This window comes from Pan troglodytes, chromosome 8, assembly GCF_028858775.2.
Source record: "Pan troglodytes isolate AG18354 chromosome 8, NHGRI_mPanTro3-v2.0_pri, whole genome shotgun sequence".
Taxonomy (NCBI): Eukaryota; Metazoa; Chordata; class Mammalia; order Primates; family Hominidae; genus Pan; species Pan troglodytes.
Genome location: NC_072406.2, coordinates 28155485 through 28183274, shown reverse-complemented (window position 1 = coordinate 28183274; position 27790 = coordinate 28155485). Strand labels below are relative to the sequence as shown.

Here is a 27790-nt window from a genome sequence, read left to right as displayed (position 1 = left end):
AGGCGGTGGTTGCAGTGAGCCGATACCACACCACTGCGCTCCAGCCTGGGTGACAGAGCGAGAATCCATCTGAGAAAAAAAAAAAAAAAGAACCAGTGTATGAAGCATCCATGTCACAGACCCATCCAGACTGTGTTCTGAGGCACAAAAGTTAGGACACATGACCACGTTTTTACAAAGACTCAAAATTCAGAGAGAGAGGGGAATGGGAGTGGTAGGGATGGGGAGATGAAGGAGGAAAAATGAATTCATGGAAACAGAATTGTGTCAGGGGATTATATGCATTTACAAGGCGTTTACTCCGTATTGCCAAATCTGCCTCAAGACAGGTATTATTTTCTTTACAATTTTTTCTAACTGTTGAAATATTTATTACAATGTAATCGGAATTGTTTATATAGAGAGTCTGAAACTTCTCTTTGCCCCGTTTCTGTGTTTCAGACAGCAAAGGCATATAAAGCCATGAAAAACTGCTACATACATGGTCTCTTATTTTATTTTTACAGATATCTATTGAAATCGAGGCTCCTACCCAGATATCTTTAGTGGATGAAGCATCAGGAGAGGTAACTAAATATTAAATATTGATTTTTTTTAAATTAGTGCTAAAATGATGGTTTATCTTTCTCTTTGATTTTGTAGTCAGATGCTCCACCCCTCAGCTATACCCTCAATCTTTCTCTTTGATTTTGAATGCTCATTTAACCATAAATAAAAATCTAGTAATTGAGTGGGGTTTTAGGGGCAAAAAAATCCCTTTGTGATTGTGTAAGTCCATTTGGGCTGGACTCACAAAACGACCGTAGACTGAGTGGCTTATACAATAGACACTTGTTGCTTAGGGTTCTAGAGACTGGAAATCCAAGATCCAGTCTCCAGCAGATCTCGTGTCTGGTGAGGGCCCACTTCCTGGTTCTTTTTTTTTTTTTTTTTTTTTTTTTGAGATGGAGTCTCACTCCGTCACCCAGGCTGGAGTGCAGTGGTGTGATCTTGGCTCACTGCAACCTCCACCTCCTGGGTTCAAGCGATTCTCCTGCCTCAGCCTCTCTAGTAGCTGGGATTACAGGCGCCTGCCACCACGACCAGAGCCCAGCTAATTATTGTATTTTTAGTAGAGAGGGGGTTTCACCATGTTGGTCAGACTCGTCTTGAACTCCTGACCTCAAGTGATCCGCCTGCCTTGGCCTCCCAAAGTGCTGGGGTGACCGGTGTGAGTCACTGTGCCTGGCCACTTCCTGGTTCTTAGATGCTGTCTTTTTCCCTGTGTCCTCCCATAGTAAAGGAGCAAACAAGCTCCCCTGGGCGTCTTTTATAAAGGCACTGATGTCACTCACAAGGCTTCTATGCCCAATAACAAATCACCTCCCAAAGGCCTCCTAATAAAACCACTTTGGGGGTTAGGATTTCAACATAGGGATTTTGGGGAGGGACACGAACATTTAGTCCTTAACAGTGATGTATTTATTTCCCATGTTGTAAAGGATTGGGCATGGCTTATTTTTTGTTCCTTATTACATGCTAATGATGGGAACCCTGGTGTTGATATTACTACATGATGTTATTGTCACATTTACTGAGTTTTATAATATTCAGAATTTAAAATGGTGATTAATATTTTTGCAGCAAATTCATGGATATTGTACTTTTTTTCTGAACCCTTATTCAGAAAAGGGGCACTGCCAAGTGGAAAAATTTATTTTTCGTCATTAAATTTTGAAGTAGTACTTTTGTGAATGTATGGTTTTAATAAGTAGGACTATAGACATACACCCCCCATTTTTTTAACCTTTACAGCTGGTAGGTATTTTCCTATTTTGGTTAATATTGGTTTTGTAGCTTGATTATAGCACACTGCTTTGCCATGTTTAACTGTGAGGGTGTCTTGTGTTGTTTGAATGTGATCTGAACAGAAACTGACCTTTTCAGATGTTTCTTCTTTGGAGATCAGACAGTTGAAGTTGAAGTATTCTTCCCATCAAATTATCCTGAGGGAGGACTACAGAGCCAGTTTAGGGAGAATTAAAAAGGAAAAAAAAAATAGGTGAACCTTTGTAAATGCCATCCTGGACTCTGCCAACTGCTTTTCCGGGGAATAGTGTGATGGTGTGTGGCCTTGTCACATCAGGGATATTGGTGAAAGGCATTCCCTGAGCTGGGGGCCGACAGCAGGCTGACTTTTGAGCAGTCCTGCCCCCACTTTGATTTTTTATGTTTCTTCCTGTGTGCCATGACTTTTGTGCATTGTTTATCCAGCTCCAACCAGGGGGAGACCCATTTGAAAGGGTCCCCCAGAATGAATGGAGACTTCCATGAGGAGTCACTGTCACTGAGCAGTGACCTGGTGTGTGCAGAGCTCTCCCCACTTACTGATGGCTGGAGAGGCAGTAGTGCCCGCAGGTCTTGCCCTTGCCGAACAGTATGATGTGCAGTGTGTATCGGGACCAGGCCTGATCCAGGCTTTAATCTTTTTTTTTTTTTTTTGAGACTGAGCCTCACTCTGTCGCCCAGGCTGGAGTGCAGTAGGGCGATCTTGGTTCACTGCAATCTCCACCTCCTGGGTTCAAGCGATTCTCTTGCCTCAGCCTCCTGAGTAGCTGGGATTACAGGTGCCCACCACCACGCCCAGCTAATTTTTGTATTTTTAGTAGACACAGGGTTTCACCATATTGGCCAGACTGGTCTCTAACTCCTGACCTCAAGGGGTTCACTCACCTCAGCCTCCCAAAGTGCTGAAATTACAGGTGTGAGCCACCGCACCTGGCTAAGGCTTTAAAAATTGTTAAATAGTGGCCGGGCATGGTGGCTCTCACCTGTAATCCCAGCACTTTGGGAGGCCGAGGCAGATGTATCACTTGAGGTCAAGAGTTCAAGACTAGCCTGGCGAACATGGTGAAACCCCATCTCTACTAAAAATACAAAAAATTAGCCAGGCGTGATGGCAGGCGCCTGTAATCCCAGCTACTGGGGAGGCTGAGGCAGGAGAATTGCTTGAACCCAGGAGGCAGAGGTTGCAGTGAGCCAAGATCACGCCATTGCACTCCAGCCTGGGCAACAGAGTGAGACTCCATCTGAAAAAAAAAATTTTTTTTAAATAGCTTTATTGAGATAGAAATCAAGTCACAGACTTGTGTATCCATCACCACAATCAATTTCAGAATATTTTCAGCACCCCAAGGGAAGAAGCCTTTACCGATTGCAATGCCTCCCTATTCTCTCCTTCCCCAACCCCCTGGCAACCACTACTGTATTGGACTCTCTGTCTCCATGGGTTCACCTATTCCGGATATTTCATATGAGTGGAATCATACAACATGTGTTCATTTCTTATCTGGCTTCTTTCACTGAGGATGTTTTCAAGGGTCATCCATGTTGTAGCATGTGTCAGTTCTTTTTATGGCCAAATAATATTTCATTGTATGGCTAGACCACATTTTCCTGATTCATGCATCAGTTGATAGACACTTGAACTGGTTCCACCTTTTGGCTAGTATGAAGAATGCTGCTGTGCTAGCTGGGCATGGCAGTGCCCGCCTGTAGTCCCAGCTATTTGGGAGGCTGAGGTACGAGAATGGCTTGAACCCAGGAATCTTGATCGCACCACTGCACTCCAGAGTAGGCGACAGAGCCAGACTCCGTCTCCCAAAAAAAAAAAAAAAAAAAAAAAGAATGCTGCTGTGAACAGTGAGGCACACATTTTTTGTGGCCATCGGTTTTCACTTATCTTGGTGGCACACCCCTGTAGTCCCAGCTACTGGGGAGGCTGAGGCAGAGAATTGCTTGATCCCAGGTGGCGGAGGTTACAGTGAGCCAAGATTGCACCACCGCATTCCAGCCTGGGGGACAGAGCAAGACTCTTGTCTCAAAATAAAAATAAATAAATAAATAAATAAATAAATAAATAAATAAATGGAAGTCTTCAGCAGCTGTTTCCCCAGCGACCTTGTATTTTATCATCACTTGTATTTCTCTCTCCATGAGCAAGAATGATCTCAACATATAATTGAAAGTGCTAACATATCACAAGGAACATCTATTAGAAACTGGGTAGCATCTCCATTCTGTTATTTTCTACCCGAGGGAAGAGGTAACAGCTGAGTGCCTGGTGTGGTTCAAATTACTGTGGGATTCCATTACCATTGTATTTTAATGGATATGTTTGCAGGAAGCATTTACTATGCAGCTCACATGTATTTGCTTTACTGGGATTTTATATGAGACTCAGAAGTCACTGGGATATATTTCTTTTTCAGGTTTTTATCTCAGGGCAATAATGGAACTATCTTGTACACAGGAGACTTCAGATTGGTGCAAGGAGAAGCTGCTAGAATGGAGCTTCTGCACTCCGGGGGCAGGTACTGGGCCTCGTATAGGTGGTTTTTTGCTTGTTTGTTTGTTTTGTGAAACGGAGTGTTGCTCTGTCACCCAGGCTGGAGGGCAGTGATGCAATCTTGGCTCACTGCAACCTCTGCCTCCAGAGTTCAAGTGATTCTCCTGCCTCAGCCTCCCAAGTAGCTGGGATAACAGGTGTGCACCACCACACTCAACTAATTTTGTATTTTTAGTAGAGATGGGGTTTTGCCATGTTCGCCAGGCTGGTCTTGAACTCCTGACCTCAGGTGATCTGCCAGCCTTGGACTCTCAAATTGCTGAGATTACAGGCATGAGCCACTGTGCCTGGCCTGTTGTACAGTTCTTATGTGTATGACTGAATAAAGTATTATTGTTCTGGCCATAAACAGAACAATATTGTTCTGGCCATAAACAGGTGTGGTGGCTCAAGCCTGTAATCCCAGCAGTTTGGGAGGCCGAGGTGGGTGGATCATTTGAGGTCAGGAGTTCGAGACCAGAATGGTCAACATGGTGAAACCCTGTCTCTACTAAAAAATACAAAAATTAGCAAGGAGTGGTGATGCACACCCGTGATCCCGGATACTTGGGAGGCTGAGGCAGGAGAATTGCTTGAACCCGGGAGGTGGAGGAGGTGGCAGTGAGCAGACATTGCACTTCAGCCTGGGCAACAGAGCAAAACTCCATCTCAAAAAACAAAAAAAGTTACACATAATTTATATCACATTGGATGGCTAACATCAATTTTTTTCTTCTTTTCAGAGTCAAAGACATCCAAAGTGTATATTTAGATACTATGTTGTGTGATCCAAGATTTTACCAAATTCCAAGTCAGGTAAGTCTGCCTGGAGGAACAGGGTTATCATCTGGGCGTGCCCGTGTTTTTAGTAGGAAGTTTGTAGGGTGACAGGTCATATCCTAACTGTCCCCGTAGGTGTGAGTACCTGGGACTGTTGGGAAGGAAAAGGCTATGTGCGGCTCTCCACCTGTTAAATGTCTCTTTAAAATCCTGTCTAGGAGGAGTGTTTACGTGGAGTCTTTGAGCTGGTTCAAAGCTGGATCACTCAGAGCCTGTACCATGTTGTGTGGCTGAACTGCAAAGCGGCTTATGGCTATGAATATTTGTTCACCAACCTTAGTGAAGAATTAGGAGTCCAGGTATGGTGACTGTTCATTCTTTTTTTGTTTTGTTTTGTTTTTTTGAGAGGGAGTCTTGCTATGTTGCCCAGGCTGGAGTGCAGTGATGCGATCTTGGCTCACTGCAGCCTCCACCTCCCGGGGTCAAGCAATTCTCCTGGCTCAGCCTCCTGAGTAGCTGGGATTACAGGTGTGAGCCACCATGCCCGCCTAATTTTTGTATTTTTATTAGAGACAAGGTTTCGCCGTGTTGGCCATGCTAATCTTGAACTCCTGACCTCAAGCTATCTGCCTGCCTCGGCCTCCCAAAGTGCTGGGATTATAGGCCTGAGCCAGTGCTCCCAGCATATTCATTCATTTCTCTTGCTCCCTTCCATCCTCCCAGCTCACCTTTCCTCCCCCTCCTCGCCTGTTAAATAACTGCAAACAGGGACAGATGGAAGCACCCTATCAAGACGTGTCTGCAGCAGTGGTTGGCGGGCCCTCTGAAGGAATATATCATCTTAGTTCAGTCACATCCTCCTGGGAGAAAATTGACAGAAGCCAAAATGGCTGACAAGAGCCTTCAGTGAAATGCCCCATAGACAAAGTATTTTTCCCAAACTTTGGGTCATGAAATAAATTTAGCGATTGTGACCAGCATTGAAAATAAATTTGAACAAGGAGATATGGGAGTGGATTATTTGCAGTACATGCTCCTCTGTTGCATGTCATGTATATGCCTTAAAGATGATTCTTGATTTTTTATTTTATTTTATTTTATTTTTGAGACTGTCTTGCTCTGTCACCCAGGCTGGAGTGCAGCAGTGGCATGGTCTCGGTTCACTGCAACCTCTGCCTCCTGGGTTCAAGTGATTCTCTTGCCTCAGCCTCTGAAGTAGCTCAGATTACAGGCCTGAGCCACCATACCTGGCTAATTTTTGTATTTTTAGTAGAGATGGGGCTTCAGCATGTTTGTCAGGCTGGTCTCAAACTCCTGACCTCAAGTGATCCACTGGCCTCCGCCTCCCAAAGTGCTGGAAATACAGGCAAGAGCCATGGCGCCTGGCCAAGGATAGATGATTCTTGATTGTTTTTGTCTGTGTGGATTACTGCTCTATTCCTAGCTTTTAGAATAAAGCTCGACACGCAGTAGGTGTACAAGAACATTAATTGAATTTCCCTTGAAGGACTGAAGGACAATATTAACATCATTAAATGACATCCCTGAGCCAAGTCTCCGTAATTTTTCGCTGCCGTCAGTGATGGCAGTGATCCTGGTCAGTCAGCCTTGTGCCTGTTGACATGCTGGCAGAATACCAGAGTGCACTGAAATAGCCAAAAACTGCTTTTCAAGAAAGAAGAGAGGGTTAATTCACTAACTGGGTGTTTTGCCCTGAGTAATTAACCTTGAACAATTTATAGGAAATACAGTTCAAATAATTTGCCTGTACATATTGTTTTCCTTAGATTCATGTCAATAAGCTAGACATGTTTAGGAACATGCCTGAGATCCTTCATCATCTCACAACAGACCGCAACACTCAGATCCATGCATGCTGGCACCCCAAGGTACATGTGTCAGTGGCTCAAGACCTCCAGAAGTTTCCCACCAGAGACCTAGGCTGCGTGTTGCTCTGGTAGGTTGATGAGCTTTGGCTGGGACACCCCATGGCAGTTGGGTGCACCAAGGGAACGGATTGCCCTACGCCCACAGCTGGAGGACTGTGGGTATAAGGTGTGCAAGAAAAAAGCTCAGATCTGCTGACAGCAGGTATGTTCCTTGGGATATACTATCCGACAGGGGGAACGCAGCCTGGTATCAGAAACAAAGCAGGTCATTTGCCATCTAGCAGAGCCTAAGAGCAGAAGGCAGGTGAGAGAATTCTTAGGAGCTGTGAGGTTTTGTAGACTGTGGATCCCAAACTTTGCAGTATTAGCTAAGCCTTTGTTTGAGGTCACAAAGGAGGCAGGGACCGGGAAACTTTTGAATGGGGATCCCAACAACAGCAAGTCTTTCATGAGTTAAAGGAGAAACTTATGTCAGCCCCAGCCCTGGGGCTACCTGATCTGACAAAGCCTTTTACATCGTATGTGTCAGAGAGAGAGAAAAGATGGCAGCCGGACTTTGAACCCAAACTGTGGGGCCCTGGCCGAGGCCGGTGGCCTACGGCTCTAAACAACTAGACGGGGTCTCTAAAGGATGGCCCCCGTGTTTGAGGGCCTTGGCAGCAACTGCCCTGCTAGTACAAGAGGCAAATAAGCTGACTCTTGGGTAGAACCTGAACAGAAAAGGCCCCCCATGCTGTGGTGACTTTAATGAATACTAAAGGACATGATTGGCTAACGAATGATAGACTCACCAAGTACCAAAGTTTGCTCTGTGAAAATCCCCATATAACCATTGAAGTTTGTAACATCCTACACCCCGCCACCTTGCTCCCACTATCAGAGAGCCCTGTCGAGCATGATTGTGTAGAAATGTTGGACTCGGTTGACTCTAGCAGACCTGACCTCCGGGACCAGCCTTGGGCATCAGTAGACTGGGAACTATAGGTGGACGGGAGCAGCTTCATCATCCCCCAAGGAAAGAGAGGTGCAGGGTATGCAGTGGTAACCCTGGACACTGTTGTTGAAGCCAGATCGATGCCCCAGGCCACTTCACCCAGAAAGCTGAACTCATTGCTTTCATTTGGGCCTTAGAACTCAGTGAAGGTGGGACTGTCAACATTTACACTGATTCTCGGTATGTCTTTTTAACCCTTCAAGTGCATGGAGCGTGATAGAAAGAAAAGGGCCTATTGAACTCTGCGGGAAAAGACAGAAAATATCAACCAGAAATCTTGCATTTATTAGAAGAAGTATGGAAACCCCACAAGGTGGCAGTTATGCATTGCAGAGGACACCAGCGAGCTTCCACCTTGGTGGGCTTGGGGAATTCCCGCGCTGACTCAGAGGCTGCAAAAGCAGCATCTGTCCCCTTCCAGGCATCAGTCATAGCCCCTCTGCTCCCTCAAGCACCTGATCTTGGACCTGCTTATTCTAAAGAAGAAAAGGACTTTCTCCAGGTAGAGGGAAAGATGAGTGATGGAGGAAGGATGGAGTCAGTTACCAGATGGGAGAGTAGCTGTGCCACAGCTGTGAGGAGCTGCAGTTGTACTGGCACCCATCTATGTCAGGAGTCACTTGAAAAGTTGTTAGGCTGGTATTTCTACATCTCGCATTTGTCAGCCCTTGCCAAAACGGTGAGGCAGTGGTGTGTCACCTGCCTACAGCCTAATGCGAGGCAAGGTCCAGCCGTTCTGCCCAGTGTACAAGCTTATGGAGCAGCCCCCTTTGAAGATCTCCAGGTGGACTTCACAGAGATGCCAAAGTGTGGAGGTAACAAGTATTTACTTGTTCTTGGGCGTACCTACTCTGGGTGGGTGGAGGCTTATCCAACACGAACTGAGAAAGCTCGTGAAGAAACCCATGTGCTTCTTCGAGATCTGATTCCTAGATTGGGACTGCCCTTCCGGATCGGCTCAGAAAATGGGCCTGCATTTGTAGCTGACTTGCTACAGAAGACGGCAAAGGTATTGGGGATCACACGGAAACTGCATGCCGCCTCCCGGCCTCAGAGTTCCGGAAAGTTGGAGCGGATGAATCGGACTATCAAAAATAGTACTATTGTCTTCCCCGCTGGATATGTAAAACAACACCACGAGGGGCGTCAAACCACCTGCTAAATTTGAGGGAATGTTATCCTCTTCCCCGCTCCCCTGGCCCCAGATATTAGAGACAATAACACACGGGTAATGTACAACCACTGCTTTATTGGGAGTAATATCATCTCCTCCCTTCTTGGATATTAGGAAGAATATCACACTGTGCGTGTACGCCTGTCGCGAAATTCAATGGAATGTCATCCTGCGCCTCCCTGGATATGATGAACAGTAAGTATCACGGGGGATGTACAACTTCTGAGATATTGGGAGTGATCTCATCCTCTCCCATCTGGAACTTAGGGACAGTATCACAAGGGTAGTGTACACCCTCTGTGATGTTAGGACGAATATCATCCTCCCGCCCCCTGGATATTAAAAACCGTATCACAAGGGGCGTGTACACACGCTTCGATATTGGTATGAATACCATCCTCTCCCTCTTTGGATATTCAGTGCAATATTTCAGGTGGGGTATACACCACCTGCAATATTGGAAGTCATATTATTTTCTCCCACCCAGGATATTGGAAAGAATATCACAGCGTGTTGTGAACAACCCCTGCAATATTTGGAGTTATATCATCGTCTCCCCTCAAGAATATTAAGAACAATATCTTAGGGGTGGGGGTTGTACACTCCTTTTCATATTCGATATCATCCTCTTCCCCCCTGGATATTAGGAACAATATCAGGAAGGGATGTACAGACCCTGCGACCTTTGCTGTCATATAATTGTCTCTCCCCTAGATATTAAGGAAAATGTCACGGGGGATGTGAACACCCCTGCGATATTCGGAGTAGTATCATCCTGTCCCACCTTGCATATTGGAAACAACATCCCTGGTAGGGTGTACTGCCTCTGCGATATTGGGAGTAAAATTTTCCTCTCTTCCCCTGGATACTAAGAAGGGTATCAGAGGGGGAGAGTGTACATTCCCTGCGATATTCAATGTCACCTTATCCTCTCCCTCCCAGGGTATTCAGAACAATAGGACAAGAGGGGTGTACACACCCTGCGATATTGCGAGTCATATCATCCTCTTTCACTCTGGATGTTAGGAACAATCTCACAGGGTTGTGTACGCCCCCTGCGATATTGGGAGTAATATCATCCTCTCTCCCTGTGGATATTAGGAAGAGTATCGCAGGGCTGTGTAAACCCCCTGCGGTACTGGGAGTAATATCATCCCCTCTTCCTCTGGATATGAGGAAGATTTTCACAGGGGTGTGTACACCCTCTGTGATATTGGGAGGAACATCATCCTCTCCACCTGGGAAATGAGTAACAAGGTCACGGGGGGGTGGACTCCTCCTGCGATATTGGGAGTAATGTCTTCCTCCCCAAACCTGGATGTTAGCAATGAGATCACAGAGGGGGTGTACACACCCTGCGATATTGGAAGTAATATGATCCTCTCCCCAACTGGATATTGGGAAAGATATCACAGCGCGGGTATACATTTCCTACACTGTTGGAAGTAATATCATTCATTTCCTTTCTGGATATTAGGAAGAATATCACAGGGGTGCTGTACAATTATTTCGATATTGGGAGTACTCTTATCCTCTATTTTCCTGGATATTGGGCCCAATAACACAAAAAGGTGTACAACCCCTGCGATATTGGGAGTAATAGCATACTCTCCTTCCCTGGATGTTAGAAAACAATATCATCAGGGCTGAACACCCCCTGCGATAATGGGAGTCATATTGACTCTTTCACAGACCATTTGGAACAATATCACAGGGAGTGTTTACAAACAGGGGTGGTTTACACCCCCTGGGATATTGGGAGTAACATCATTCTCTCCACTACGGATATTAAGAACAATATCCCGGCGGGAGGTGGTACACCCCCAGTGATATTGGGAATAATGTCATCCTCTCCTTCCCTGGATATTCGGAACAATATCACAAGGGGGTGTACACCTTCCGTGATATTGGAAGCAATATCATCCTTTCCCTCGCTGGATATTAGAAAAACATATCACTCACGGTGTACACCCACTGTGATATTAGGAAGAATATTACAGGGTGTACACTCACTCTGACTTTAGGAGAAATAGCTCCCTCACATGTCACAAATAATACCACAGGGTATACAGTGATATCTCCCTAGGATATTACAAATACTATCACAGGGTGTACACCCACTATGACATCAGGAGTGATATCTCCCTAGGATATTACGAGTAACATCACAGAATGTACACCTATGGTGTGCACCCATGGTGATATTAGGTGTAATATCAACCCAGGACATAACCAATAAGACCACAGGGAGTACATACATGATGTACACCCACAGTGATGTTATGAGAACTATCTCCCTAGGATAATACGAATAACATCGCAGAATGGACACACATGGTATACACCCACTGTGGCACTAGGACTAATAACTTTCTAAGATATTACGAATAGCATCACAGAATAGAAACACATGGTGTACACCCACTGTAACACTAGGTGTAATTTCTCCCCAGGATATTACGAGTAACATCTCAGTGCGTGCACACATGGTGAACACCCGCTGTGACGTTAAGTGTAATATCCCCCTAGGATATTACCAATAACATCACAGGGTGTCCACCCATGGTGTACACGCACTGTGATGTTAGGGATAATATCTCCCTGGGATATGATGAATAATACCACAGGGTGTAGAGAAACTGTGATATTAGAGGTAATATCTCTCTAGGAGATTATGAATAATATCACAGGGTGTACACTCACTGTGATAGTGGGAGCAATATCTCTCTAGGATAGTACAAAGAATATCACAGAGTGTATACCCACTGTGATATTAGGAGAAATATCTCTCTGGGATAATATGAATTATATCACAGAGTGTACACACATGGTGTACATCCACTTTGATATTAGGAGTAATATCTTCCTAGGACATTACAAATAACATCGCGGAGTGTACACCCACTGTAATATTAGGAATCATATCTCCCTAGGTGATTACAAATAATATCACAGGGTATACACCCACTGTGATATTAGGAGTAATATCTTCCTAGGGTATTACGAATAATTTCACAATCTGTACACACATGGTGTACACTCACTGTGATATTAGGAGTAATTTCTACCTAGTGGATAACAAATAACATTGCAGAGTGTACGCCCAATTTGATATTAGCTGTAATATTTTTCTAAGTTGTTACAAATAAGATCACAGGGTGTACAAACATGGTGTACACTCACTGTGATATCAGGAGTCGTATCTCCATAATATATTATGAATAATATCACAGGGCGTACACCCACTGAATTATTAGGAGTAATATCTCTGTAGGATATTACTATTAATATCACAGGGTGTGCAGTCACTGTGATATTAGGAGCAATATATTTCTAAGATATTACAAATAATATCACAGGGTGTACACCCACTCTGCTGTCAGGAGCAATATCTCCCTAGGATATCAAAAATCCTATCACAGGGTGTCCAATCTCTGCCTTCCAGGTTCTAAGGGATTCTCCTGCTTCAGCCTCCCGAGTAGCTAGGGTTACCCCCCACCACGCCCGGCTAATTTTTTTTTTATTTTCACTGGAGACGGGGTTTCACCACGTTGGCCAGGCTGGTCTGGAACTCCTGACCTCAGGTGATCCATCAGCCTCGGCCGCCCAAAGTGCTGGGATTACAGGTGTGATCCATGGCACTCGGCCAAGAGTTACATATTCAATTCATTTGGAAACACAGCTCCCATATTTGAGTGTGCATGTACTTTTTGGAAGAAATGATGTGAGAAAACCTCAGGATGATAATAAATATGAAAAGTAACTGGCATGTGAAAAGGTGTTCCGATTAAGAACTCTAAGTTTCGATTTCGTTTTTAGATAATGCGGTCCTAGCTCTTGTATCGTCCTTTTACATATTCTACATCAAAGTAATTTGTAGCACGGTGTCAGAATAAAACAGAGTGTATTTCACAGCTTCTTAATTTCTTTCAATTAGACTGAGATCTTTTTCTTCAAGAGAGAAGGACATTTTCATTGCATTGTATTTTTTCTGAAAAGAGTAGGCCGTATTTTACTGAGATCACGGATTTGTTATATATGACGTTTTGGTCTCCTAACATTCTCCAGTGGATTTTCTCTAAAGTAGTATGTACAGAAAGAGTTGAAAAGCAAAAAAGTAAATCATATAATAATTCTGAGATTTTTGGATTTGTCACAACTGAGAAACATCGCTGGCGGTGTACGGTCCGCAAGTGTGAAAATGGTCCTTTTCATTTGCTTGCATCCAAAATATACACACAGCATTAAGGGCTGGTTTTTATCTTTTCTTTTTCCAATCCTCTTTTCTTCTCAAGGTGTCCAACACACACAGAGCCACAGAATCTCACAGGTGTCTGAGAATTCCTCCTCCTGGGACTCTCAGAGGATCCAGAACTGCAGCTGGTCCTCGCTGGGCTGTCCCTGTCCATGTATCTGGTCACGGTGCTGAGGAACCTGCTCAGCATCCTGGCTGTCAGCTCTGACTCCCCCCTCCACACCCCCGTGTACTTCTTCCTCTCCAACCTGTGCTGGGCTGACATCGGTTTCACCTTGGCCATAGTTCCCAAGATGATTGTGGACATGCAGTCGCATAGCAGAGTCATCTCTCATGCGGGCTGCCTGACACGGATGTCTTTCTTGGTCCTTTTTGCATGTATAGAAGACATGTTCCTGACTGTGATGTCCTATGACAGATTTGTAGCCATCTGTCGCCCTCTGCACTACCCAGTCGTCGTGAATCCTCACCTCTGTGTCTTCTTCGTTTTGGTGTCCTTTTTCCTTAGCCTGTTGGATTCCCAGCTGCACAGTTGGATTGTGTGACAATTCACCTTCTCCAAGAATGTGGAAATCTCTAATTTTGTCTGTGAGCCATCTCAACTTCTAAACCTTGCCTGTTCTGTCAGCGTCATCAATAGCATATTCATATATCTCGATAGTACTATGTTTGGTTTCCTTCCCATTTCAAGGATCCTTTTGCCTTACTATAAAATTGTCCCCTCCATTCTAAGGATTTCATCGTCAGATGGGAAGTATAAAGCCTTCACCACCTGTGGGTCTCACCTAGCAGTTGTTTGCTTATTTGATGGAACAGGCATTGGCATGTACCTGACTTCAGCTGTGGCACCACCCCCCAGGAATGGTGTGGTGGCGTCAGTGATGTACGCTGTGGTCACCCGCATGCTGAACCTTTTCATCTACAGCCTGAGAAACAGGGACATTCAAAGCGCCCTGTGGAGGCTGCACAGCAGAAGAGTGGAATCTCATGATCTGTTCCATCCTTTCTTTTGTGTGGGTGAGAAAGGGCAACCACATTAAATCCCTGCATCTGCAAATGCTGCCCCTTAGTCACATTCTTTTTGTGGCTTGATGGCTTTTATTCCTTTCCACATTTCCTAGGTGAATATTGTTTTCTTCGTTATGCCTTTAACTGGAATGGGTGAGTATTCTGGGCTCCTTTGTTTAGCAGAAACCTCATGACAGAATCCTCTATACCTAGGCGGCCTCCTTTAGTTTCTGAGCAATAACCCTGTCATCCAGGTGGAATCACAACCATCTTCTTATATACACGAAGTCCTCACTTCATTTTGGAATTCCCTGAAAATTGACTTGTTGGAAACAATGTACAGCAGGTCTTCCAACACAATTGGTGCGTTCAAAGTTGTGTAGTTATAATGTTGGTGAGGAATAAGTGGTTTCACTATACCTAATTTTGCTTCAAGGTGAAGTTTCCAAGAGACTTTCAAAGATGTTAAGTGAGGACATACTGTACATCAAATTCATATCCTCTTCCAGAGTTCATGTGGAATTTCTTCATAAACTGCTTCTAGAGAATCTATTTAGGCAGGTTCTGTGGAGAGATCCATGTCGCCATTCCTCAATCTTGGCTTTGAGTCAAATCACCTGGGGAGCTTACAAATGATGAGGCCTGGGTCTCAATACCTGAGATTCTGATTTCCCTGCACCTGTGTGAGTATGTGGATTTTTTTTTTTTTTTTAAAGCACCAGAGGTGGTTCCAATGACGAAGTTTTTAGAGGCATCAAGCTCCAATGAGTAAGAACAGAAGTTAATTGTAATATGATTTCTTCAAATATTATCTTCAAATGCATTGTCCATCAACACCATACAAATGTTTATTATGCTGTTGTTTCTTACCATTTAGCATTTTCTATTTTTTTTTTCTTTTTTTTTCTTTTTTTCTTTTTGAGGCAGAGTTTCATTCTTGTTGCCCAGGCTGGAGTGCAATGGCACGATCTCAGCTCACTGCAACCTCTGCCTCCCCTATTCAAGTGATTCTCCTGTCTCAGCCTTGCAAGTAGCTGGGATTACAGGCATGCACTACCATGCCTGGCTAATTTTTTTTTTTTTTTTTTTTGGTATTTTTAGTACAGACAGTGTTTCTCCATATTGGTCAGGCTGGTCTTGAACTCCCGACCTCAGGTGATCTGCCCGCTTCCACCTCCCAATGTTCTGGGATTACAGGCATGAGCGACCGCGCCCAGCCACCACTTAGCATTTTCATTTTACATTTGTTGAAATTATAGATTTATACACACTTGGATTGCTGCATGGGAAATAGAAAAGAATAAAATGGGCATGGTATCCCTGAAGTTTCACATTCTGAGACATGTTAAAAATATTTGCTTTTTAGAAATTTGTTTCAATTGAGGAACTGTGGTATACACACCCAATGAAGTATTATTCAGCCTAAAAAGGAAGAAAATCGTCTCCATTGCAGACAAAATGGATGAGATTGCAGGTCTGTATATTAAGTGAAATAAGCCAGGCACAGAATGACAAATATTTCACATCCTCCCTTCTATGTAGGAACAAAAAAGAAAATATTGGCCAGGTGTGGTGGCTCAGGCCTGTAATCCCAGCACTGTGGGAGGCCGAGTCACACGGATCACTTGAGGCCAGGAGGTGGAGAATTGCCTGGCCAACATGGTGAAACCTGTCTCTACTGAAAACACAAACAATTAGCTGGGCGTGGTGACGCGTGCCTGTAGTCTCAGCTACTTGGAGGGCTGAGGCCCAAGAAGCGCTTGAACTCAGGAGGCGGGGGTTGCAGTGAGCCCGGATTGTGCCCGTATACTCCAACCTGGGCAACAGAAAGAGACTCCATCACACACCTACACACAAAAGGAATCTCAGGAAGGTGTAAAGTATAAAGGTGGTTAGCAGATGCTAGGAAGAAAAGGGGTGGGATGGGGAATGAAGAGAAGTGGATAATTGGGTCCCAAAATACAGAAAGATGGAATAAGTGAGTTCTAGTGTTTGATAGCACAGTATGAAAATTTTAGTTCACAGGAATTTCTTGCATATTTCCAGATGCTTTGATAAGAAGCTTCCTAACTTTCTCATTATGCTGGTTTTTCAGCTATTCTCTTTCTGCTCTCGAAATCATCCTGGATTTTTTGTTTTTGGTGTTTTGTTTTGAGACAGAGTTTCACTCTTGTTGCCCAGGCTGGAGTGTAATGGTGCAATCTTGGCTCACCGCAACCTCTGCCTCCTGGGTTCAAGCGATTCTCCTGGCTCCATATCCCGAGCAGCTGGGATTACAGGCATGCCCCAGCACGCCCAGCTAATGTTGTATTTGTAGTAGAGAGAGGGGTTTCTTCGTGTCTGTGAGGCTGGTCTTGAACTCCTGACCTCACGTGATCTGCCCGCCTCGGCCTCCCAAAGTGCTGGGATTACAGGCGTGAGCAACCGCGCCCGGCCCATGCTGCATCCTTATCTGTTGTCTGTTGTTTGTTTGTTTTTGAGCCCAGAAATAACTTCTCCCCTATATGTTAAAATGATTTCTAACATGAGTGCTAAGAAAGTCCATTGGTGGAAAAGCAGCCTTTTCAAGAAATGGTGTTGGAGAAACTTGATTTCCACATGCAGAAGAATGAAGGTGGACCCTATGTCACACCGGGTGCAAAAATGAACACAAACTGGATCAAAGACCTCACCCCAAGTGCTGAAAGTATAATATGCCTCAAAGAAAACATTGGCCACACTTTCACGACATCAGATTGGGCAATGCTTTCTGGGATATGACACCAAAAGCATAGGCAACAAAAGAAAATTAGATTCCTTGGATGACATCTAAATGACAGACACTTTTGCGCATCAGCAAACACTGTGAACTGAGTGAAAAGATAACCCACGGATTAGGAGAAAGATTTGCAAATCGTATCTCTGAAAAGAGGCTGATATCCATCATATATAAAGAAGAGCTAGAACTAAACAACAAGAAACCCAAATCACACCATTAACAATGGTCAGAAGACTCGAGTAGACGTGTCCCGAAAGAAGATATAGCAATGGCCAATAAGCGTCTAAAATGATGTTCAAAATCACTAATCATAGGGAAGTGCAAATCAAAGCAAGAATGTGATACCACATATTAGGATGGATATGATAAACGAACAAGCCTTGGTGAAACTAGAGGGAAGTAGGAATGCTCGAATCTGATTGGAGGGAGTGTAAAACCATGAAGGAATGGGGAAGATAGTATGGCCTGTCCTGGAAAAAGTAGAAACAGAATGATCAGATGTTCCCGCAGTTGCACTTGTGGGTACCCACCAAAAGGAATTAGAAGCCAAGAGTGGAAGAGAGATTTGTACACCCGTATTCATAGCAGCGTTACTCAAAACAGCCAAAATGTGGAAGCAACCCAAGGGTTCATGGGCAGATGAATGAAAAAGCACAGTGCAGTTCATTCATACAACGGAAGACTATTTAGCCATAAAAATGCAGGCACCTCTGGCCGGTGCGGTGGCTCATGCCTGTAATCCCAGCATCTTGGAAGACCGAGGTGGGTGGATCACCCGAGGTCAGGAATTCAAGACCAGCCTGGCCATCTTGGTGAAACCCTGTCTCTACTGAATATGCACAAAATTAGACGAGCGTGGTGGCGCGTGCCTATACTCCCAGCTACTCGGGAGGCTGAGGCACAAGAATCGCTGGAACCCAGGAGGCGGAGGTTGCAGTGAGCCCAGATTGTGCCACTGCACTCCAGCCTGTGTGACAGAGTGAGACTCCATGTAAACACAAAACAAAACAAAACCAAAAAAATAAATAAATAATAAAAAACCGAAAAAGCCAGGCAGGCACTTCTGACACAGGCGGCAACAAGGATGAACCTTGAAGACATTATCGCCAGTGAAATAAATAAATCCCAAAAGGATAAACATGACCAGCCTCCGTGGCTCGCACCTGTAAACCCAGCACTTTGAGAGGCCGAGGCAGGCGTATCACTTCAGGTCAGGAGTTCGAGACCAGCCTGGCCATATTGTGAAACCTCGTTTCTATTAAAAATACAAAAATTAGCTGGGCGTGGTGGCGCACGCCTGTAACCCCAGCTACACGGGAGACTGAGACACAAGAATCGCTTGGACCCACGATGTGGAGGTTGCAGTCAGCCGAGACCATGCCACTGCACTCCAGCCTGGGTGACAGAGAAAGACTGTCTCCAAAACAAAGAAACAAAGAAAATTAAACACGGTATCATTCCCCTTCTGTCAAGTGTCTGGAGTAGTTAAACTCATAGAGTTGCAAAATAGAATGGTGGCCCCCAGGGGTGGGCGAGAGAGAGGAATGGAGAGTTTGCTTAATGGGTGCAATTTCCATTTTGAAAGCTAAAACTGTTCTGGAGATGATGGCGGTGATGGTTGCTAAACAATGTGAATGTAGCTAATGTGATTAAACTCTAAACTGAAAACTAGTGGAAATTGTGAATGTTCATACTGGCCATTCTATATGTAATAATCTATAATTTTTAGGATTTATTCGTGGTATATTTTCCCATAATAAAAGATGAAAATTAAAGCACTTGGATCTTGAAAAAGAAAAGAAAGAAGCGAAGAATCCACACAAGCTCTCTCCTGATTAGAGGAAGAGCCCCAAAACTTCTATGGACACTGACTTTTCCCTTCTTCTTCTTGCATGATTATGAGGAAATCTTTAGAGGTTGGGGAACTTGGGCAACTTCAGCTAATGAGGAGCTCTACGCCTTGAGCCCCCCAGGCCATAGAATAGTAAATAGTCAGTCTGTGCCTCCAGCCCTGCAGTGTGAGGCTGCAGTCCTGTGGGCTCCACACCCATCACCTGTATCCGGAGGCTCATGTCTTGGCCTGTCTTCTTGCCAGCCTTGAGGACGGAGTCTGAGCCTCCCCTGTGCACCACGCAGGAAGGACAGTGGACCTGTTCTCCGTGGTCATGGCCCAGCACAGGGGAAGGGCAGTTCAGTGAGTGCTGAGGGACGGTCGGGAGCCTTGTTTGCTTCCTCATCCTCAGGACAAACGGGAGAGTGCCGTGGCCAGATGGGAGGAGACCAATGTGCAAACTGTCAGCTTAGCAGACTGTGGAGTTTCTGTTCTTGGTTGTGGTGGGGGGTCTCTCTCAGGAATCTTCAAAATTGTGCTTCCCTCCCCCACTGGTTGTCCTTTTCATAGACATCTCACCCATGCAAGCAGGGAATGAGTCCCTCTAAACTATTCCCTGAGAACAACAAAAAGATGATGAAGGTGATGATGAGGATAAAGAGGATGATGACAGACACCATGGCATCATGAACCCTTACTGAGGGCTTCCTAAAGGCAGGCTCTGAGCTCTGTGGTCTATGCTACTTGTTTCATTTCATCTGCATAGTCTCCCAGTTATTAGTGCACATTTCATGATTATTTTACAGACTAGAAAAGGAGCAACACCTTTTCATATAACTTGTACCAGATCATGAAGTCACAAAGGGTGCAGCCTAATGTGAACCAGGCAGTCTAAGGCCAGACACATGACATTTGGCCATTCCTCACCCTGCATCCAACCTGCCCCCTCCAATCCTTCTCAGTCAGGCCGATGCCCCTGCTCACTGTGCCCTTCCCTTTGGGGGTTCCTTGTAGACCACAGCTAGATCAGTGGGTGCCACAATCACTGTGTCAAGTATGGAAAGGGCAGCTGAGATCACATCAAAGATTCCAGAAAGAATTGGCACAGGATCATTTGGGATGCATCGCTCCCTTGCCCCTGTTCCTGGCTTTCCTTACAGCTCTCGACTTCCTCCAAGGAGTCATCAATTCGGGGTTTGGCTTCCATTCCTATTGAGGAAGCTGGAAACCATTTCAGAAATGCTCCTCAGATGTGCCTGTGGTTAAGACCTCTGAGCTCTGTTGAAAACTTTTGGAAGCTGGGCGCGGTGGCTCACGCCTGTAATCCCAGCACTTTGGGAGGCTGAGGTAGGCGAATCACAAGATCAGGTGTTCGAGACCAGCCTGGCCAACATGGTGAAAGCCCGTCTCTCTTAAAAAGAGAACAAAATGAGCTGGGTGTAGTGGCGGGTGCCTGTAATCTCAGCTATTCGGCAGGCTGAGGCAAGAGAATAGCTTGAACCTGGGATGCGGAGGTTGCAGTGAGCCGAGATCACTCCACTGCACTCCAGCCTGGGCAAGAGAACGAGACTGCGTCCCAAAAAAAAACAAAAAAACAAAAACAAGAACAAAACCAAAAAAATCCCACAACTTTTTGAGAGTTTGGAGACCATCAAGTATGGTACGCAGGACTTAGAGTCTGGCCATTAATTTTCAATACCACCCTTTCTACTTATCTGTATGGCAAGGGGTGAGACGTCCATCCTCTGAGACTCAGCACTCTCATCTGAGTTGATTTCTAGTTGATCCAAAGGAAGTGAGCGACGATGAAACCGATCGTGGGTGCCCGCTGCGTGATCTCTATGTGATGGATGCGTAAAGTCAAGGCAAAGTGAATTTTAGATACATTCGTTAATATTTTCAGCTTAAACTCCATACGGTTCAACGGAAATATCCCCTGACCTGAAGTTCTGGTTTCCCTGCATTCCAGACAGGACGTTTTCTTTTGTCCTTATCTCAGTAAGTCCTGAGCATTGTGAGAGGAACAAGTGAGTCTCTTTTGTTTCTGATTCCCCAGAGCCTATATCTCGCTTGGCACATAGGAGATAGCCAAAGTCAACATCTATGTGAATTATTGAATTGACACTTCCTTGGTTCACAAAAATTGGCTGTCATCAGTATGACGTCAGTGTGACAGAGCGTGTGCTTTTTTAAAATTGTTTTTCGAGACAGAGTTTTGCTCTTGTTGCCCAGGCTGGAGTGCAGTGGTGTGATCTCGGCTCACTGTAGCCTCTGCCTCCCAGGTTCAAGCCATTCTCCTGCCTCAGCCTCCCGAGAAGCTGGGACTACAGGCACGCGCCGCCATGCTGGGCGAAGTTTTTGTATTTTCAGTAGAGGAGGGGTTTCACCATGTTGGCCCGGATGGGCTTGATCTCCTGACCTCGTGATCCGCCCTCCTCGGCCTTCCAAAGTGCTGGGATCACAGGCGTGAGCCACCGCCTCCGGCCAAACGTTCTGATGAAAAAGCTAAGTCCACCGAAGCTAAGGACAGGGGTTATAGCTTCCATGAGTTTTAAAACAAGACCCACAGATTTGAGGAAGCAATTCCTCTCTTGAAGGAGAAAAGTCAGAAAACAGAATGATGAAATCTCTAGGATCCAACCGGCCTGTGGAACTATTCTCTGCTTATGAACTATCAACTTTAATTTCATTTCCAGATGGCATGGTCTCAGCAGTTATACGGTGTTTACAGATGTTCTAAATCAAGGGAATTTGTATCAGTCTATTCGAATAAAATAAAATATTTGAGTTCTTAATTTCCTTTAATTAGGATAACCTTTTTCTTAAAGTGAAGAGAATGGTTTGATTACATAGTTTCTGTCGGTAAAGATAGGCTGTATTTTCTAGCAATGACGAATTTGTTATATAGGATGATCTCATTCTTGGAACATTCTTGAATCTAGTGTCTCTGAGGCAGGTGTGTACAACAAGAAGTGAATCACACTGAAATCAATGATGAAAGCATTAGAAGACAATTGAGATTGTCGGAAGTGCAAACTATTGCTGAGTGTGGATTGCTCTGAAATCTGAAAACATGACTTGTGAATTGCTTCTATCCAAAATGCAGACACGATGCTGGGTGTCGGTTTACTTGTTTCCGATTTCTCAACCCTCTTTTCTAGGCAAAAGTTGTCCAATCTCTACAGACCCACAGAATCTAACAGATGTCTCTATATTCCTCCTCCTAGAAGCTCAGAGGATCCAGAACTGCAGCCGGTCCTCACTGGGCTGTTCCTGTCCATGTGCCTGGTCACGGTGCTGGGGAACCTGCTCATCATCCTGGCCGTCAGCCCTGACTCCCACCTCCACACCCCCATGTACTTCTTCCTCTCCAACCTGTCCCTGCCTGACATCGGTTTCACCTCCACCACGGTCCCCAAGATGATTGTGGACATCCAGTCTCACAGCAGAGTCATCTCCTACGCAGGCTGCCTGACTCAGATGTCTCTCTTTGCCATTTTTGGAGGCATGGAAGAGAGACATGCTCCTGAGTGTGATGGCCTATGACCGGTTTGTAGCCATCTGTCACCCTCTATATCATTCAGCCATCATGAACCCATGTTTCTGTGGCTTTCTAGTTTTGTTGTCTTTTTTTTTCTCAGTCTTTTAGACGCCCAGCTGCACAACTTGATTGCCTTACAAAGGACCTGCTTCAAGGATGTGGAAATTCCTAATTTCTTCTGTGACCCTTCTCAACTCCCCATCTTGCATGTTGTGGTACCTTCACCAATAACATAATCATGTATTTCCCTGCTGCCATATTTGGTTTTCTTCCCATCTCGGGGACCCTTCTCTCTTACGATAAAATTGTTTTCTCCATTCTAAGGGTTTCATCATCAGGTGGGAAGTATAAGGCCTTCTCCACCTGTGGGTCTCACCTGTCAGTTGTTTGCTGATTTTATGGAACAGGCATTGGAGGCTACCTCAGTTCAGATGTGTCATCTTCCCCGAGAAAGGCTGCAGTGACCTCAGTGATGTACACGGTGGTCATCCCCATGCTGAACCCCTTCATCTACAGCCTGAGAAACAGGGATATGAAAAGTGTCCTGCGGCAGCCACACGGCAGCACGGTCTCATCTCAATATCTTCTTATCTGTTCCATTCCTTTTGTAGTGTGGGTTAAAAAAGGCAGCAAGGTCAAATAAGAATGATGTCACAGGATGAACGCCCACTGTGATATTAGGAGTAATACCTCCCTAGGATATAGAATATACTGTCACAGAGTATACACACATGGGGTACACCCACGGTGATATTAGAAGCAATATCTCCCTAAAGTACGATGAAAAATATCACAGGGTGTGCACACTGTGTGATATGAGGAGTAATATTTACCCTGGATATTATGACTAACATCAAGCGTGTACACACCAGGGGTACACGCACTGTGATATCAGGAGTTGTATCTCCCTAGGATATTATGAATACTATCACAGGGTATACACTATGTGTGTACATCCACTGTGATATTTGAAGTAATATCTCTCTATGAGATTATAAATAACATCAAAGCTTGTACACCCTTGTGACATATTAGGAGTAACATGCTTCTAGGGTATTGCAGATCACGCCACAACGTGTACACCTCCTGTGACGTTTTGTACACTCTTTGTGACATTAAAAGAAACATCCCCCTAGGATATTATGAATAATAAAACAGGAGGGGTACACACAAGGTGTACACAGCCTGTGTCATCAGGAGTAACAATTCCCTAGGATATTATGAATAATATCACAGCAGGTGTACACACATGGTGTACACCCCATGTGACATTCGGAAGAGCATGCCCCTAGGATATTAGGAATAGTATCACTGGGGTTGAATACGCATTTTTAATGCGTAATGTCACACCCGGTGACATTAAAAATAACGTCCCCCTTGGATATTACGAATAATATGACAGGGAGTACACCCCGTGTGACATGAGGAGTAACACCCCCAAAGGATATAACGAATAATATCAGAGGGTGTACGTGCACTGTGACCTTAGTAGTAACATCTCTTTAGGATATTACAAATAGTATCACAGGGTGTACAGGCATTGTGACATTAGTAGTAACATCCCGCTGGGATATGACGAGTCACATCACAGGGTGTACACCTCCGTGACAATAGTATCAACATTCCCCTAGAATACTATGAATAATATCAAAGGAGGTACAGCCCCTGTGATTTACGAGTAACATGTCAATAGAATGTTACAACTCATATCACTGTGTGACTCTGTGTACACCCCGTGTGACTTTAGGAGTAACATCCCACAAAGCTATGATGAAAAATATCACAGGGTGAACACCCCCTGTGACCTGAGGAATAACATAGTTTTAGGATATTGTGAATGATTTGACAAGGTGTACACACCCTGTGACGTTAGGAGCAACATCCGTCTAGGATGTTAGGAAGAATATCACACGGAACACACCTCCTGTGACATTAGGATATGATAAATAATATAACAAAGTGTACATGCATCGTGACATGAGGGCTAATATCCCTCTGGTACACTATGAATAATATCACAGGGTGTACCTCCCTGTGACGTTAGGAGTAACATCCCCCTAGAATAGTAAGAATACTAACACAGGGTGTACACCACCTGTGACATGAGGAGTATCATCTCGCTAGAATATTACAAATAATGTCACAGGGTGTTATTGTCTGTGCCAATAGGAGTATAGACCCCTGGGAAATTATGAATACTATCACAGGCTGTACAGCCCTGAGACATTAGGAGTAACATCTTTCTAGAATATCACAAATAATATCACAATGTGTACACCCAATGTGTCATTAAAAGCCAAATTGCCCTAGGATATTATGAAATAGAACACAGGGAGTACACCCCGTGTGACATTAGAAGTAACATCCCCCGAGGATATAATGAATAAGATCAGAGAATGTACCCGCATTGGGACATCAGTAGTAACATCTCTTCAAGACAATATGAATAATATCAAAGGGTGTACACGCATTGAGAAATGAGTAGTGAACTCCCGCTAGGATATTAGGAATTTGATAACAGGATCTACACGCCCTGTGACATTAGCAGTAACGTTTTCCTAGATTACGAAGAATATGAAAGGGTGTACAGGACCTGTGAATTACGAGCAACATTTCCATAGCATATTGCACGTAGCATCACTGTGTGAACACGCCGCGTGACGTTAGGGGTAACACCCACAAAATTATAAAGAATAATTTCACAAGGTGTGCACCCTCTGTGGCATTAAAAGTAACATTTCCCTAGAATATGACGAAAATATCACAGAGTGTACACCCTCTGTGATATGAGGAGTGACATCTTATGAGGATAATAAGAGTAATTGGACAAGGCATACAAACCCTGTGACATAAGGGGTGACATCCCTCTAGGACATTATCGATAATATCAAAAGTAACCTACCACGTGTGACAATAAATGCAACCTCCCCTTAGGAGAATGAGAATAACACCACAAGGTGTACACACAATGTGACATTATGATTAAGGTAAAGCTAGAATATTGGGAATAACATCATAGTGTACAGAGTCCTGTGACATCAGGTCTAACATTCCCCTACAAAATTACGAATAATATTGAAGGGTGTATACCCCTGCGACTTTATCAGCCGCATCTTGCTAGAATATGGAAGATAATGTCCCAGGGAGTGAACAGAGGGTGGCAGCAAAGAAAGGATCCCAGGAAAAATCAGGGAGTAACATTACCCTGCTCTCCCCCCTGGATATTACGATCCACATCGCAGGAGGGTGGGGGGCCACCGAGATGCGGGGAGTAATATCGCACCCCACTCTCCGCCTAGACATTAGGAGCCACAGCGCAGGGGCGCGGGCGACCAGCGATGCGGGGAGTAATATCACCCGACCATCCCCCGTGGATATTACGATCCACGACGCATAGGGGCGGGAGCCCACGCGATTCGGGGAGTAAATTCATCCCTCACTCCAACCCTGGATATGAAGACCCACATTGCCGGGGGGCGGGCGCCCCCCCCACATAAGGGGAGTAATATCAACCCCCACTCCCCAACGGATATGACGAACCACATCGCAGGGGGGCCGACGCCCCCCACCTTGCGGGGAGTAATATCACCCCAATCTCCCACCCTGGATATGACGATCCACATTGCAGGGGGGCGGGCGCGCTCCGCGATACCAGGAGTCATATCACCACCTTCGCGACTCCGGGATATGACGACCCCCATCGCGGGGGGCGGGGATTAAAGAGCCAGCCCCTCTTGCCCCCCTGGCTCTTAGGAGCCCCATCGCAGGGGGGCGAGGCGCCCCCCGCGATGCGGGGACTAAAGAGCCAGCCCCTCTTGCCCCCCTGGCTCTTAGGAGCCCCATCGCAGGGGGGCGAGGCGCCCCCCGCAATGCGGGGACTAAAGAGCCAGCCCCTCTTGCCCCCCTGGCTCTTAGGAGCCGCGGTGGTCTGACAGCCTGTTTAACATATTGTGAGTAATATCATCTCCCCCTCTGGTGATTATGAACTCTTTCACAGACGGATTCTATACCCTCTGTGTATAGTGGGTGTACAGCCGTCTTTATTGGGATTAATAGCATCCTCTTCCTCCCTGAGTATTAAGAAGTGTATCACAGGGGAGTTTCTACTCCCTGGGATATCGCGTGTCATATCTTTCTCTCCCACGTTGCAATTGGAATCAATATCAGTGGGGGCGTGTCCACCTTCTGTGATATTGAATGTCCTATCGTCCTCTTCCCTCCAGGGTCATGGGAACAATATCCCTGGGGGATGTCCACTTTCTGCCATACATGGAGTCATATCTCCCCCTCCGCCTTGGAATATTATTAAGGACCATCTCACACGGGGGTGTACACTTCCTGCGATATTGGGAGTAATATCAAGTTCTCGGCCCTTGAGTATTAGGATGAATATCACAGGGTTGGTGTCCACCTCCTGCTCTGTTATCGGGAGTCCTATCTATCTATTATGTGGAGTAATATCATCCTCTCCCTTTCAGGTTATTAATAACAATTTCACAGGCTTGGTGAACACAGCCTGAGATGCTGGAATTATTATCATCCTCTCCCCCTCGGGACACTAGGAAGAATATCACAGAATAGGTGTAGACTCCCTGCGATATTGGGAGTAGTGTCATACGCTTCTTCCCTGAATATTAGGAGCAATGTCACCGGGTGGCTGTGCATTGATTTCTCTGTTGGCAGTCATGTCATACTCTACCCGCTGTGTATTAGGATCGGTGTCACAGGGTGAGTGTACACGTACTGCCATATGAAAACTAATATCATGCTCTCCATCCCTGGATATTAGGAACAGTATGACAGGTAGGTGAACACCCCCTGCGGTATTAGCAGCAATAATATTGTAAATTATTAAACATCACTCTTATTAATAATTATCGATGGTAATATTCATTAATAGTATAATGTTATTAATCATTAATGATTATTTTCAAGTTATGATCATGCATGATTAAAAGTATTAATATGAATGTCCCTTTTAATATTAGTTATTAATCTTAATATTAATTATTGTTTTCTTACCAACATCACTTATGATTGATTGAAGTAACATTAATTACTGAGGTCATGATTTTATTATTAATAGTGATATTGCTATTAATTATTAATAATAACCCTTGATATTTTTTATCCGTACTGTTTTACTGTCTCTACTGTCATTATGGATATCGATGATTACTATTAATTATTATAT

At 44.8% G+C, this 27790-nt stretch overlaps 2 pseudogenes across 1 annotated transcript in view; both read left to right on the top strand.

The window, feature by feature from the left end:
• The window catches only part of LOC737738 (olfactory receptor 7E24), a 69775-nt pseudogene extending 42351 nt beyond the window's left edge, over positions 1-27424 (top strand). The window contains exons 2-8 of the transcript XR_010146579.1: positions 507-566; positions 4251-4352; positions 5110-5182; positions 5365-5505; positions 6934-7103; positions 9318-9398; positions 22283-27424. The product of XR_010146579.1 is annotated as an olfactory receptor 7E24 (transcript). The remainder of the gene's footprint in view (positions 1-506; positions 567-4250; positions 4353-5109; positions 5183-5364; positions 5506-6933; positions 7104-9317; positions 9399-22282) is intronic.
• LOC134807034 (olfactory receptor 7E24-like) lies at positions 13539-18892 on the top strand (annotated as a pseudogene).
• Positions 27425-27790: the final 366 nt, after the last annotated feature.